The sequence below is a fragment of the Lissotriton helveticus genome, chromosome 2_1 (assembly GCF_964261635.1).
Source record: "Lissotriton helveticus chromosome 2_1, aLisHel1.1, whole genome shotgun sequence".
Classification (NCBI taxonomy): domain Eukaryota; kingdom Metazoa; phylum Chordata; class Amphibia; order Caudata; family Salamandridae; genus Lissotriton; species Lissotriton helveticus.
Genome location: NC_136059.1, coordinates 1,649,003,603 through 1,649,020,454, shown reverse-complemented (window position 1 = coordinate 1,649,020,454; position 16,852 = coordinate 1,649,003,603). Strand labels below are relative to the sequence as shown.

Genomic DNA, 16,852 nt, shown 5'->3' with positions numbered 1-16,852 from the left:
ATGTGTACCAGTTTTATATAGCAAGAAAACGTTGCACACATAGCCGTTCGTGGCTGAATGTTGAGGCCACGTCGGCGGACTGTCTATTCTGTACTGAAATGCTTTACTGCAACAATAAAAACAAATTTAAATAAAAAATCAGCCAGGAAAGCTTGATTCCAGTGACATGGAGAGCACGGGACTCACATCTGAGCATACATGTCCCACTCGGGGTGACAAATGCAAAAACAACAGTTGATGGACAGAATGCAGAACAATGTCATACATTCACCCCAGTACATAGATCTGGGCCTAAATCTATCGTTTTTTGCTCACCATGCCATTCCAGTTTGAACCCAGCCATATGCAAATCAGTCTTGACTCTGTGCCCCATGGGAACAGTCCAGCCCGAACTGCCAAGCCAGGTCTTCCCTGGACTGGAAACTAGCATCCCAGCACCAGTTTCGGGCTTTCAGCCCTCATCAGCCAGGATAGCTTGATTCCAGTGGCATGGAGAGCACGGGACTCACGTCTGAGCATACCCGTCCTACTCGGGGTGACAAATGCAAAAACAACAGTTGATGGACAGAATGCAGAACAATGTCATACATTCACCCCAGTACAAAGATCTGGGCATTGTTCAACACTCCGTCCATCATCCCCTTTGGTTTTGCCTTGTTCGCCCTCAGTTGGCAGGGTATCCCCAGACGTGGGTCCTTTGCTCACTTTGCCACTGGATTCAAGCTAGCCTGGCTGATGATGGCTGACTAGCCATAAACCAGTCCCAGGATGCTTGTTTCTGGTCCAGGGAAGACATGGCTTGGCAGTTCGGGCTGGTCTGTTCCCATGAGGCAAAGGGTCAAACTGATTTGCATATGGCCATGTCTGAACTGGGGTGGCGGAGTGAGCTAAAGAATGATGATGGATTAAACCCAGATCAGTTGACTGGGGGTGAGTGCTTGCATTGTTCAACACTCCGTCCATCATCCCCTTTGGTTTTGCTTTGTTCGCCCTCAGTTGGCAGGGTATGCCCAGACGTGGGTCCCTTGCTCACTTTGCCACTGGATTCAAGGTAGCCTGGCTGATGATGGCTGACTAGCCAGAAACCAGTCCAAGGATGCTTGTTTCTGGTCCAGAGTAGACATGGCTTGGCAGTTCGGGCTGGACTGTTCCCATGAGGCAAAGGGTCAAACTGATTTGCACATGGCCATGTCTGAACTGGGGTGGTGGAGTGAGCTAAAGAATGATGATGGATTAAACCCAGATCAGTTGACTGGGGGTGAGTGCTTGCATTGCTCAATACTCCGTCCATCATCCCCTTTAGTTTTGCTTTGTTCGCCCTCAATTGGCAGGGTATGCCCAGACGTGGGTCCCTTGCTCACTTTGCCACTGGATTCAAGCTAGCCTGGCTGATGACGGCTGACTAGCCAGAAACCAGTCCCAGGAAGCCTGTTTCTGGTCCAGTGAAGACAAGGCTTGGCATTTCTGGCTGGACTGTTCTCATGGGGCTCTGGGTCAGACTGATTTGCATATGGCCATGTCTGAACTGGGGTGACGGAGTGAGCTAAAGAATGATGATGGATTAAACCCAGATCAGTTGACTGGGGGTGAGTGCTTCCATTGTTCAACACTCTGTCCATCACCCCCTTTGGTTTTGCTTTGTTCGCTCTCAGTTGGCAGGGTATGCCCAGACGTGGGTCCCTTGCTCACTTTGCCACTGGATTCAAGCTAGCCTGGCTGATGACAGCTGACTCATCAGAAACCGGTCCCAGGATGCTTGTTTCTGGTCCAGAGTAGACTTGGCTTGGCAGTTCGGGCTGGACAGTCCCCATGAGGCAAAGGGTCAGACTGATTTGTATATGGCCATGTCTGAACTGGGGTGGCGGAGTGAGCTAAAGAATGATGATGGATTAAACCCAGATCAGTTGACTGGGGGTGAGTGCTTGCATTGCTCAACACTCCGTCCATCATCCCCTTTAGTTTTGCTTTGTTCACCCTCAATTGGCAGGGTATGCCCAGACGTGGGTCCCTTGCTCACTTTGCCACTGGATTCAAGCTAGCCTGGCTGATGACGGCTGACTAGCCAGAAACTGGTCCCAGGAAGCCTGTTTCTGGTCCAGTAAAGACAAGGCTTGGCATTTCTGGCTGGACTGTTCCCATGGGGCACTGGGTCAGACTGATTTGCATATGGCCATGTCTGAACTGGAGTGGCGGAGTGAGCTAAAGAATGACGATGGATTAAACCCAGATCAGTTGACTTTGGGTGAGTGCTTGCATTGTTCAACACTCCGTCCATCATCCCCTTTGGTTTTGCTTAATTTTATCCTACAGCAGCACTTCACTCCAGAGTTCAGCTATTCGGCGCCTGCGTATTCCATCTGCCTCTTCTCTACATAGAGCTTCCTCGATAGCTCCTGCCCACTGTGCTACACCCCTCATCCATGAGTATATTACTGGGCCCCTTGCCGCTTTCCAACACATAGGCACCAGCCTCTTAGCAAATATCAATGCTAAGTCAATAAATCTATTATCAACTTTTTTCTGGGGGTTAGGCCAGGAGAAGCATTCAAGATGCCACACCTCTGGTGTGCACTTTATCTCTCTGTCACGAGTTTGGCTCAACAGCTGAAATACACGATTGGTCCAGTAAGTCCCAAACTGTGGGCATGAACAGACATGAAAGATTTCTGCATCCAGCGGGTCTGGTGTCAGCATAGTTCAGTTATTTTGCAGGTCCGGAGAATGGTCTGGTCGTAAAGTTAAACTGGATAAACTTTAATTTGGTATTTCTAGTTACCGTCTAGGGTAAGCTATTATCTTATCCCATTATCTATCTCCAGTATCGTTTCCTAAAGCCAACTTTCATCTTGCCCTAACCCTTTCCAGGTTTCTTTGCACCATCCTATTTAGTGCTTTATACGGCCATGTCACCAGGAAGCATCATTACCCCATCGCCAGTAATACCTGTAGACTCTCATTTCATTGGCGTTCCTCCATATCTGCCCCTCAGAGTCATTCAAGTGCCTGAATCAAATACTATACGTGCTTCTGGGTATCAAAATACTGGTTTCAGTTAAATGCAGGAGCTGGCTTGAAGTGAAGAACATGGGAGGGTCACCATGCAGAATTCCAACAAGTTGGACAGGTGGGCGATGTGGGGGCAGTTTGAGGTATTTTTAAGACATCTCTACCATCATTTTATCCCTGTAGAAAGTAATAGTGTTTGTTTGCCTATTTTATGTTTTGCTTGGATTAGGAGTGCAATAAAAACACCCTGGTTAGGTTCCTCTGTTGATTAAAATACAGAGCGAGTAAATGGTTTTATCTCTCACTATTTTATTTCATTGTGAACCGTCATGCGATTACTTTAACAGTATTCCTCTTTATTTCTTTTTGTTTTAGGGTCCTGTAAGGGTCGTCTTCTTCTGCGTGCCAGACAGTGTAGGTGCTTCGGAAAGAACAGAGACCCTGGTAAGTAGTCTTTTCTCTCCTTATGCTGTGCTTTAAGGGCAGAGTGGTGACTGAGGATATTCATCATTAAAGAAGTTACCTCCACCAGTGTGACAGTGCCTTAGTCTATACTGTTTTTCTGCTCCCCTGTTCCCACTTAAGGCTTCTTTGATTTTTCCTCCCCCTCCCTACCTGGCCCTGTAGACAAATTCGTACATGGGAGAGCAATGCTCCTCCAGGAACGTGGTGGGACAGCTTGTGACACCGTCAGCTTCCTTCGGCCTCTGCAGCTTCTTCGGGTAAATTGAGGTCGGCTGTCTCTTCTGTCCTCGGATAAGGGAATGAAGGCTCTCGTTGCCATAGTTACTCAGACATGGTATCCGGCTTGTTCTTGATGCTGCAAGAACCTCATACACCTTCTTCTGCTCTTCTTGTTGTGTATCGGTGTCTCGTCCTCGCTCTTCATGGTTTTTGCCCTCTCAGTTCTTCTGGGGTTTAAAAAAAAATGCCCGCTGGGCAATGATATTTGTTGGTCCTCCTGTCCCTGTGACATGGTCAGAGTAGGAGGTACAATACTCCTGGAAGTCTTGACTTTTAAAGCTACTGTCATCCTTATTGTGTTCTTCTTCATGAAGGCATGAAGTAATTTGGTGGTGGAGGGATTGAAAGTAAAAAAGAGGTGCAATAAAAGGGGGAACATATCCTCTGATTTTTCCCTTTCCCCTGCGTCCTGAGGCGTATCCTCGACCTCGCGACAGGTGGTCACCAAAGTGTTTCCATTGAGAAACTCTGTTCACTACCATCCCATATCAACTTTCTAATCAAGAAACCCAACTGTTTGAACCAGGATCCACACAGCTGGGTTAATGAAAAAATACAGTGGTCTGGATAAAGCTACCATTTTAGTCAGGGTGCATGTGCACCATGATTGGCAGGCACAGAGAGTTCCAAAAGTACACACTACCCTTTAGAGACTGCACCATTTCTCCCAAATGTCGTTCTCTATGGTCTTTCAATTCGTGATATATATTCACCCCTAAGTATTTAAATGAATGGGGGGCCCGCCCTATCCCTAATGCTTTGGTCCCCAGTGATTAACCCTTTGGCACCTTTAGAAAAAAACATGTTTTAGATTTATTAAACAAGCCCCCATACCCTTCTGTATTCCATCAGTAGTTGTAACATAGGACACAGTTCTATTTCCTCTTCTCTGAGATATAGCAGTGGGTTATCCACATATAAAGATATTATGTTCACAGGCCTCTCCAGCCAGATATCCCTTCCTGACCCTTCGCCCTGCACATTGTAGCTAATGTTTCAATAACAATTGCAAAGAGAAGCAGGGAGAGGAGGCAACCCTGCAGCGTACCCCGAAACACACCAAACTCCTGTGAAATACATTTGCCAGTCACAGCCCGAGCTGCTGGGTTTGTATGACATATCCATCTGATCCATTGCATTCCCAGACCCCTCCTCAACATGGCTGCCCCCAGATAGTGTCACTGAATAGTGCTGAAGGCTTTTTCTAGGTCAACAAAAAATGAGTTACGTTGGGGAATGTTTCACTCTCTGTGTCTTATAAGACTCTATTTAGCCTCCGGAGGTTAAGGGACATACTACGTGTCAGGGTAAACCCATTTTGATCTGTGTGGATCAAGGTAGTAAAGTGCGACCAGTTTGGTGTCAGTGGAGTTTCATAGGCTTGATAAAAAGTGGATGGTAATCCATCTTACCCTGGTGTTTTCCCCCTTCTGGGTATTTGATAGCTTCCTTTATCTCATTAGCTGTGATAGGACCTTCCAAACTCTCTTCCTCTTCAAGACAGACTAACAAAGACTGTTTTGCCAAGATATGACTCCACCTCTTCCAGAGGTGCCTGTGGGCTTCCTGTATATATTGAGGTAGAATTCCCAAAGGCCTCGTTAATCTCGTTGAGAGTACATTAATTTACACTGCTGTGCCACTAATTGTGTAATTGGGGGGCCATTACACTCTGGGCTTACCAGCCATATCAATCATCTCACAGGTATACCTTTCCCTTTATGTACTCTGGAAATATATTCTCTAAAATTATGGCAGCAGAGCCTTTCAATATTCTGAAAATAATGCTCCCTGCAGTCTGCACGCTTTGTTTTCCTGGCAGGTTTTTGAGTCACTTTTAATTCTCAGGAATGTATAGTTTTGTAAAGGGCAATTAATTTATGAAGCTCTTTCCTGACACCAACTGGCTTACCTATGAAATGGCCCCTCACCACTGACTCAAATGCCTTCCCATTCGACAAGGACACTGGAGATAGAACCCTGATTCTCTTCAAAATACCTTGTGATCTCATCTTTCAGTGATTCTCTTAAGGGGGCATCTGTCAAGTTGCTAGGTTGAAGACTCCATGTTGGTATCAGTCGCTAAGATGACCTGAGTTGAATACTGACTATCAAGGATTGTGGTCCTTCAACGTTCTCCTTAGATATTCTGTACACATGACACATTGGCTTTTTGACCTTATTGCGATTTATTGTACATCATAACTAGAGTAGATCAAATAGTCCTGTTCAAGGCTGTGTTGTGTTATCCATATGTCAGTCTCTCATCCATTTTGTTAAGCCCCATGCAACCTCTACTGGCTGGGATCCCCTTGTTATGTGTTCCTGCAAGTCCCATTGTAGTTCTCCCTATGTTAGCCTAATTGTACATGTTGTAGGCTGCATTTGATTTGCACACATTATTATATAAATATATTTGCTGTGTGCCACACTGTGCTTTCACACGGAACCTACATACGTTTTTGTGTTCTGTTCTTTTCCTGGGATTTAGTCTGAACACCCTAATCAAGGTCAAACAACATTGTGCCTTGTTATTTTCTCTGGTCGGGAACTAGCATGTAGACATAACACAAGAACACAGCTGCTGTTTATGAGAACATATACCTTGTCATATAACTGATTAGAAGAAAGTAAAAAACACATGGAGCAAGAGTTCTGAGACACAAGCATTGCGGCAGTGGAGATGTAGCGTGTCCATCTGTGTATGCTAAGGCACCGGGTCTGCAACTAATCCCAGAATTGTTTTATATATAATCATTTAGCTTCAGTAGGAATGAGGGGGCTTAGATTAAATCTGTCTTATACCATGACAAGACGATTTATAGTATCTGGCTCCATAGTAATGCTAACAGTATTTTTATATGCATTTGTTTTCTCAATGTGGTACAAATACTGCATTGCAGGACACAATAGTTTGAATAAATATTCTAAACTTCCTTTGTGTTTATTGTTTCTTTTTATTGTGAACAAGTATGAGTTAGAGAGAGGAAAGGGTATCCTGTGACCGAGATCCCTGAGAGGGTCGAGAGTGTTGTGTTCTGGGGTGCCAATTCACTTGTTTCTCTGGTAAGGTTAGGAGGGCAAGTGAGGCACTAAAGCTAGTCGGACTCGGGCTCATGAGTGCTGAGGTGGTATGGTGACTCATGGCCAGATGTATCAATGGGTTTTACCCATTCTGTGTCTATGGGAAAATGTGTTCATACATATGGCCCACACTCCCGACCTGCCGATGTTCTATGGACCCAAGCATATTTCAATTGGATCACTGACATAATATCGATTACACAAATATAGAACTACCAAAATATCGAGGAAAAAATTTAGAATGCAAAAATATCGAATTCCTATCTCCAAACAGGTAAGTACAAAAATATCAAATCAAAAATATCGTTGTAAAAAATATAGTTAGTCAAAATATCGATTTTTTTATGTCTTAAAAGTAATTGAAAATTTATGAAATAATACATATAATTAACTTAAACATACTTAAAATACTTAAATAACCTTAAAATTAATAAATAATTCATGAAGTTAAAAAATATATATTTTTTAATACATATATATATATATATATATATTAACGTAATATTAATTAAAAATATGCAATATTTTTACCATACCATATCGGGAGAGTAAAATTTATTATTACAACTCTAATGAGTGCAACAGTAGGGAAAGCGTTGGATAGCGGGAGGGTAAGAATTACTATTCCCACTCCAGTGAGTGCAACAGTAGGGAAAGCATTGGATAGCGTAGGGGTAAAAATTACTATTCCCACTCCAGAGAGTGCAACAGTAGGGAAAGCGTTGGATAGCGTAGGGGCAAAAAATACTATTCCCACACTAGAGAGTGCAACAGTAGGGAAAGCGTTGGATAGCGGGAGGGTAAAAATTACTATTCCCACTCCAGTGAGTGCAACAGTAGGGAAATCGTTGGATCGGGGGAGGGTAAGAATTACTATTCCCACTCCAGAGAGTGCAACAGTAGGGAAAGCGTTGGATAGCGTAGGGGTAAAAATTACTATTCCCACTCCAATGAGTGCAACAGTAGGGAAAGCGTTGGATAGCGTAGGGGTAACATTTACTATTCTCACTCCACAGAGTGCAACAGTAGGGAAAGCGTTGGATAGTGGGATGGTAAAAATTACTATTCCCACTCCAGTGAATGCAACAGTAGGGAAATCATTGGATAGTGGGAGGGTAAAAATAATTATTCCCACACCAGTGAGTGCAACAGCAGGGAAAGCGTTGGATAGTGTAGGGGTAATATTTACTATTCCCACTCCAGTGAGTGCAACAGTAGGCAAAGCGTTGGATAGCGGGAGGGTAAAAATTACTATTCCCACTCCAGAGAGTGTAACAGTAGGGAAAGCGTTGGATAGCGTAGGGGTAAAAGTTAATATTCCCACTTCAGTGAGTGCAACAGTAGGGAAAACGTTGGATAGCGTAGGGGTAAAACTTACTATACCCACTCCAGTGAGTTAAACAGTAGGGAACGTAATGATTTAATATATTAATAAAAATAAATTAAATATCAATACCAATAAAACATTAATTAAAATTAATTTCTAATTTAATATTATGTAATAATTAATTAATTAGAAATACAAAAAAAATATTAATTATTAAAAATCAATTACCTATTCATAATTAATTAACAACTAATTAATTTTGATAACAAAATCTAATTATTAATACAAATTATTACCACTTAATAATTAATTAATAGTAAATTAATTATCAATACACAAAAAGTATTTTGATATGCAATTAATTACAATTACATTACTTCCCACCCTATTCCCCTATAAACCCACAACCTGCTACAGAAAATAAATTAATAAAATTATCATAATTATGAAATAATTCATTAATAAAAACTAATTAACAATTAATACTAATTAATTACCAATTAAAAATGTATTAACAATAAATTAAAAAATCAATACCAATAAATAAATAAAAATATTTACTAAATTACAACTAAATTACTTCCCACCCTCTTCCCCTATAAACCCACAACCCACTACGGAAAACAAATTAATAAAATTAACATAATTATCAATTAATCAATTAATAAAAATTAATTACCAATTAATAAAAATTAATTACCAATTAAAAAAGTAATTCAAAATAAATGCCAATAAATAAATACAAATATTTAATTAATTACAATTAAATTACTTCCCACCCTATTCCCCTATAAACCCACAACCCGCTACAGAACTAAAAAGCAAAATTAAATTAAAAATAATTATTAATTGTTAAAAATGTATATTTAATTTAATATATCTAAATTACTACCCACCCTATCCCCCTATAAACCCACAACCCGCTACAGAATTAAATTAGGCAAAAATTAAATAACATCAAATTCATCACTTAAAAAAAATTAAACATACATTACAAAAATAATATACACTTTTCACACATATACTAACATACAAAACACTTAAAAAAGTTTGATAATATTAAAAATTCGATATATTTTAATGCCTATATTATATACTTAAATATTTTAAACTTCGATATTTTAAACTTCGATATTTTGACAATTGATATTACTTACCTTCCATTCGATATTTTTAACAACTATATTATGTCCAATCGATATTTTGCCCATTCTATATTTTTAATTTGATATTATGTCCATTCTATATTTTTAGTTCGATATTATGTCTTAATACCTTTCTGTTCCTGAGCAGAATTTATATGATCCTGATTCGGAGCGTTAAAACATCCCAGTAACACCTCCCGCCCATCCAACCTGCCAACTACCAATACAAATGATCTTCCTTGTCCTTACCCAGATAAGTTTGCCCCTGCAAACAAGGAATACCTTGTGTGGTATACTATGCTCAATCATCTCCATTGTAAACGGATAGACTCGGATTTGATGAGGTATGTTTCCTGAAGGAATACTACATGCTCCCTCTACTCATCAAATATGCATTAACCTTGTGGTGATTTACTGCTGATCCCAACCCCTGGACATTCCATGTCAGGAACAGAAGCTTATCTCTCACAGATGGCATAACCGCAGCCTTTTAACAGTATTTCCTCATCATTATTGACAGCTTGTTATGAAAATAGCTTTACTACACACAACTGCCTTGTTATATCTATCCGTATAGATAACAAAACTGACAAAGAGGGTGCAAGTCCGAATGTTTTGCATGGTGTAAGACGGGTTGCAAATAACCCAGAGACATCATTTGCTATTGGACCAAGTTTAATTCGGCACAGTGTGGAAATGTTCTGCTGATGATGTTTTGTTGCAATGGTAATACTGCTCAGTATGATAAGAACCACTGGTTCAAATATTTGGTGAATATGCTAGGTTGATGAGCCAGTGTAGTAAAGCTACCATCTGTGACACTGTAACTGAATCCCTCTAAATCAGAATCCCCCTAATCCATAACAAAGCCAGAGTGGGGTGGAGCCTTAGTTGTCCTGGATAGCCAGCTTATGGACCAGTGCATGGAACTGCTCTCTAGGGGACTGGAACGTGAATGGAAGAGGACTGCCTCCACAGCCCCTAGTGTACACCACACTTGTGTGCCATTGAGTGCAAACTTATTTCTAGATGGTTTAGGAGCATACCCTTTTCAGTGTACCACCTTTGAAAAATTTCTATCTGACCCCAAAATCGATTCAGAGAAGCAATTCACATACAGCTGCATCCTTGGTCGAAGAGTTTCTGTCTTTTGGATGTTTCTCCTAGAACTACTGTGATAGTTGTGGAGAGGAGCTTGCACACATGATATCTGGACTTGTACCCTCTTTTTGGTGTTTGTGTCTCATTAAGGAAGATAGGTTGAATGCTGGCAAAATCATATCTTGTCATTCCTTCCACATGTGCAAGTAAAACTAAAATGAGCCTTCATGTTACACTGATTCTGAGATAACTTATTAGCTTAATGTGAGGTGGGTTTTAGAAGTTTATATTGTACACTAGGAGCCTAAGCTTCATTTATCAGTGGCACAGACTGGAGTGCTATCAACCAATGAGACAGCAATGCTCATCAACAGCTTCCTGTCAGACAATGAATCTTCAAAGATGCAGCACAGCCCATCAAAATCCCCATCACTATGACCCCTACCCAAGCTTTTAAAATCTTAAAGGTTTTAGCCAAAGTCTGGGAGGGAGGGTAAGGAAGGGGCTAAACAAAAGATAATCTATGGAGACAGGAGAGAGGAAAGAGACAGTAATGCAGTCACATGCATACAGTCCTTAGTCCCCCCCACCATAAAGTGGGTGAAGAGCTTCTCAGGCCATTGTTTTCCACCTGACACACAGCAGACAATAATTGCATCCTGGAGGGTAGAAACCATCTTCATAGTGGCAGAAGTATTTAATTATAAAGTTTTGTATAGCGCTAACTTGACCCAAGAGGGTATCAGAGCGCTTTACATTTAGGATTGTTACGTTACAAGTTACATCAGATACAAGAGCATAGTAAGGTACATTACACATCAACAATGTTTCAATATTTCGTAGGAGGGAGGGGAGGAAGGAGTAATAGCGGGGAGACGAGGAGGAACAATGCCCAATGTTCGGCTGGGTAGGTGACGGTCAAGGGGGAAACCAGGGCCAACCTCCTCATTAACTGTCAAGCAGCTCCACCGGTCATCAGCCATGTTGCATAGGTCTCAGCGTTCAGGAAAAAACAGTTTTTAGTTTATTTTATTTGCGAAGGTTATATAGCGCTATCTAGACCCGGAGGTATCAGAGCGCATAACCAGGGGAATGTTGTATTAGAAGGTGCATCAAAAGGATCATATAGCGCTGGCTAGACCCATAGGTATCAGAGCGCAATAACAGATGAATATTGCGTTACAAATTACATCAGTTACAATAGCGTAGTAAGTTACAGTAAACAAACAACGAGGTTGAGAGAATTTATAGGAAAGGAGGGAAGGAAGGAGCCACAGCAGGGAGACGAGGAAGAACTGTGTCCAATGTCCAGAGAGACAAATAGAGAGGGAAAGCGGAGAGGTGGAGTGAGGGGGGAGAGGATGAGGGGGAAGATGGAAAAGAAATAAAGGGAGAGTTAGCCCAAAGACCGAGTGTGCAGGTGACAGCCAGGGAGATAATCCAAAGCCAGTCTCCTCCATAGCTCACTGGGAAGCTCCCACGGGCATCGATCCAAAAGCTGGAAAGAAAGGCGATGAGGAGAAAGCAGAGCACCAGAAATATGATGAGGGAGGGTGGGCGAGACAGGGAGAAGAGGAGAAACTGTGCCCAAGGTCCAGCTGGGCAGGTGACGGTCGGGGGATGAACCAAGGTCGATCTCCTCATTAGCTGAACATAGCAGCTCCACCAGGCATTGGACAATATGCTCAGACTCCGCTGTCAGGGTAGAGATCATGTGTACTGTGGGCGAGACAAGTATCAGGCTGCCTATCAAGCTGCATTGCCATATTGTCCATTCGCAGATTGAGGGTGTCTATTTTGCTATCGATTGCTTGTAGACTATGTTGCATGGCAAGCATCATACGCTCCAATTTACTACTGGTACTGGCTTTGAGTTCTGGTTCAGTATCCAAGGCAGTCATCGCACGCGATCTGGTGAGGCGTTTAGATTCAAATGAAAGCTTCGGCTGCAGCCTGTCCGGCTTGTCCATTTTCAGACTGTTAGGATAGTATTCTACCAGCGGGGAAGCTCAGGGTAATTGGCTCGGAATTAGCAGTGCCCTCCCGAGATCACTCCTCGGGTATGCCAGAGGATCGAGAATCCCCCTAATCCATAACAAAGCCAGAGTGGGGTGAAGCCTTAGTTGTCCTGGATAGCCAGCTTATGGACCAGTGCATGGAACTGCTCTCTAGGGGACTGGAACGTGAATGGAAGAGGACTGCCTCCACAGCCCCTAGTGTACACCACACTTGTGTGCCATTGAGTGCAAACTTATTTCTAGTTGGTTTAGGAGCATGCCCTTTTCAGTGTACCACCTTCGGAAATTTCTATCTGACCCCAAAATCGATTCAGAGAAGCAATTCACATACAGCTGCATCATTGGTCGAAGAGTTTCTGTCTTTTGGATGTTTCTCCTAGAACTACTGTGATGGTTGTGGAGAGGAGCTTTCACACATGATATCTGGACTTGTACCCTCTTTTTGGTGTTTGTGTCTCATGAAGGAAGATAGGTTGAATGCTGGCTGGCAAAATCATATCTTGTCATTCCTTCCACATGTGCAAGTAAAACAAAAATGAGCCTTCATGTTACACTGATTCTGAGATAACTTATTAGCTTAATGTGAGGTGGGTTTTAGAAGTTTATATTGTACACTAGGAGCCTAAGCTTCATTTATCAGTGGCACGGACTGGAGTGCTATCAACCAATGAGACAGCAATGCTCATCGACAGCTTCCTGTCAGACAATGAATCTTCAAAGATGCAGCACAGCCCATCAAAATCCCCATCACTATGACCCCTACCAAAGCTTTTAAAATCTTAAAGGTTTTAGCCAAAGTCTGGGAGGGAGGGTAAGGAAGGGGCTAAACAAAGGATAATCTATGGAGACAGGAGAGAGGAAAGAGACAGTAATGCAGTCACATGCATACAGTCCTTAGTCCCCCCCACCATAAAGTGGGTGAAGAGCTTCTCAGGCCATTCTTTTCCACCTGACACACAGCAGACAATAATTGCATCCTGGAGGGTAGAAACCATCTTCATAGTGGCAGAAGTATTTAATTATAAAGTTTTATATAGCGCTAACTTGACCCAAGAGGGTATCAGAGCGCTTTACATTAAGGATTGTTGCGTTACAAGTTACATCAGATACAAGAGCATAGGAAGGTACATTACACATAAACAATGTTTCAATATTTCGTAGGAGGGAGGGGAGGAAGGAGTAATAGCAGGGAGACGAGGAGGAACAATGCCCAATGTTCGGCTGGGTAGGTGACGGTCAAGGGGGAAACCAGGGCCAACCTCCTCATTAGCTGTCAAGCAGCTCCACCGGTCATCAGCCATGTTGCATAGGTCTCAGCGTTCAGGAAAAAACAGTTTTTAGTTTATTTTATTTGCGAAGGTTATATAGCGCTATCTAGACCCGGAGGTATCAGAGCGCATAACCAGGGGAATGTTGTATTAGAAGGTGCATCAAAAGGATCATATAGCACTGGCTAGACCCGTAGGTATCAGAGCGCAATACCAGATGAATATTGCGTTACAAATTACATCAGTTACAATAGCGTAGTAAGTTACAGTAAACAAACAACGAGGTTGAGAGAATTTATAGGAAAGGAGGGAAGGAAGGAGCCACAGCAGGGAGACGAGGAAGAACTGTGTCCAATGTCCAGAGAGACAAATAGAGAGGGAAAGCGGAGAGGTGGAGTGAGGGGGGAGAGGATGAGGGGGAAGATGGAAAAGAGATAAAGGGAGAGTTAGCCCAAAGACCGAGTGGGCAGGTGACAGCCAGGGAGATAATCCAAAGCCAGTCTCCTCCATAGCTCACTGGGAAGCTCCCACGGGCATCGATCCAAAAGCTGGAAAGAAAGGCGACGAGGAGAAAGCAGAGCACCAGAAATATGATGAGGGAGGGTGGGCGAGACAGGGAGAAGAGGAGAAACTGTGCCCAAGGTCCAGCTGGGCAGGTGACGGTCGGGGGATGAACCAAGGTCGATCTCCTCATTAGCTGAACATAGCAGCTCCACCAGGCATTGGACAATATGCTCAGACTCCGCTGTCAGGGTAGAGATCATGTGTACTGTGGGCGAGACAAGTATCAGGCTGCCTATCAAGCTGCATTGCCATATTGTCCATTCGCAGATTGAGGGTGTCTATTTTGCTATCGATTGCTTGTAGACTATGTTGCATGGCAAGCATCATACGCTCCAATTTACTACTGGTACTGGCTTCGAGTTCTGGTTCAGTATCCGAGGCAGTCATCGCACGCGATCTGGTGAGGCGTTTAGATTCAAATGAAAGCTTTGGCTGCAGCCTGTCCGGCTTGTCCATTTTCAGACTGTTAGGATAGTATTCTACCAGCGGGGAAGCTCAGGGTAATTGGCTCGGAATCAGCAGTTCCCTCCCGAGATCACTCCTCAGGTATGCCAGAGGATCGAGGTCGCCTGTTTCTGCCGAGAGTCTCAAAGCACGTCGTGCCTGCCCCACCCAGCAATTCACAGAGCAGCAAAGACAGATAACCCACGCAGCCATGTTGGCCCGGTGTATCATGGGGGTGATTCACAACCAAGCAGGGTCATGCCGCTCTGCAACGCTATCTATGCTCCAGCGCAGGCTGCTAGTTAATACCTTCTCAACAGCCTCCGCCCGAGCAGCCACCATGTGAGGCGGGCAATGGCTATCCACCTGCATTGAGATAGAAGCACAATCTATCCTTGCTTCACGAGCCACACAGCTCCTGGCACAGCATTAGGCTCTATGGTGAGGGTTAGCCTGGCACACTCAAAGTCGGTGAGATGTTTCCAGTGACACTCGTTGTGTCAAAGAACAAAAAAGGGGACACTCGTGGTCAAATGGTATGTGGCTAGGAGAGAAACATAAGTGGCATAAGCTTTGACAATTTCTTCAAAGGCAGCGCAGAGACCAGCGTGTGTGTATCGAGCGGCCCCTTTTAACAGAACCAGGTTATGATATGACACCAGGCACTTTACGACGACATAGACTGGGCTATCTAACCTGATGGTTATTGCAAACAATATTTAAACATCAATTGGTCTCTTAGAGACTGTCCTTGTGTGTCTCGAGCATTTACCAAGGTTGTGTGATTGCTTAATTAATATAACGAAAATAGCAGGATAATATTTGTCTCTCTTGCTATTTCTCTTTTGCGCATCAATAGAGCCGGACCTCATTGCCTGAGCGAGCACCAGGAGAGGTGAGGTCTGATCCCAAGATTGCTCTGGGTGAGTCAAAATTGGTATACCATATGGATATCAGTTAAGTATGCTGATGGAACATATTAGCTACAGCATATATTTATGTGGTTTTGTATATGTTATATTTAGTGGCTTTTTCTTGTCTGTGTCTGTATATATGGGTATGTCTGTATATATATGTATGTACATTATTTTGCTAGAACCAAACTATTTCTGAGAGACACCGCATCCAGATTCTGGAACTCCACTAAATGGTAGGGTCTCTCGGATGATTTACTTTTTTAGCACATTTGCAGTAGTGTTTCAGTATTGGTCCTGAAGAAAGCCACTGGGCTACCTATCGTCCTTGATTGGCTGAAACATGTCGACCTATTTAAACATCACTGGATAGTTACCATCTATCTATACTATCCTAACACTCACTATTTTTTTAACCTTGACATCATGATGACCCTTTAATAAATTGGTTTTTCTGGCATCATAATAGTCAATTTTAGTTTACACTTTTTTCACCTTTCACCTTCTCTAACACTGCAATTCATTTTTCAGCACCACCGCATCTCAATCTTTGGTTGTTTTACATCACTGGCGGATCCTTCCTTGGATGTCTCGCGATAACAACTAGTGGGACACCTGGATGAGATACCAGTTTTCTTTTACAAAAAATCCCAGATGATGATGCTCCGCCATTGGGTGGGCTGATGGGTTTTCTGTACACTGTGGTGCCATGCACATAAGACACAGCCTATGCCACTTATGTTTCTCTCCTAGCCACATACCATTCGACCATGAGTGTCCCCTTTTTTGTTCTTAGCACGTGTAGATTGGGGGATAGGACACTTGAGGGTCGATAATCTCAAATCCCCTTGGGCCCTCCTTAAAGTTTGTTGTTTATTTTATTATTATTATTATTATTACACTCGTTGTGTCCCCAGTGTAGCGCCCGATTAGTATCTGATAAGGAGTCCGAGAGGGTGCTGGGGATGTATGTTCTCATGCCGGTGGTATCTATGGACCAGCACCTCTGCGCTCTGCAGCAGACTATGCAGTCCTTACAGGGTGCCACAGGATAGCATCATTTCGCCCAGTGCTGCTAGAGCACGGCCTCCGCACACTTTCAGCCGCCCGCCACTCTCCCAACTCACCGTTGTAGGCCACTCACAGCACCAACTACCACAGCGTTGGTCTCCTGTCCCCCAGGGGGCCGCAGCAGCTCTCACTCAAGTAGGATGGCCGCCACAGCCTTGCATCCACA

General features: G+C 43.2%; 1 long non-coding RNA gene across 1 annotated transcript in view; it reads left to right on the top strand.

The window, feature by feature from the left end:
- Positions 1-16,852, top strand: part of LOC144819884 (uncharacterized) — a 207,845-nt gene that overhangs the window by 65,198 nt on the left and 125,795 nt on the right. The window contains exon 2 of the long non-coding RNA XR_013607607.1: positions 3,382-3,450. This is a non-coding gene — a long non-coding RNA (uncharacterized LOC144819884). The remainder of the gene's footprint in view (positions 1-3,381; positions 3,451-16,852) is intronic.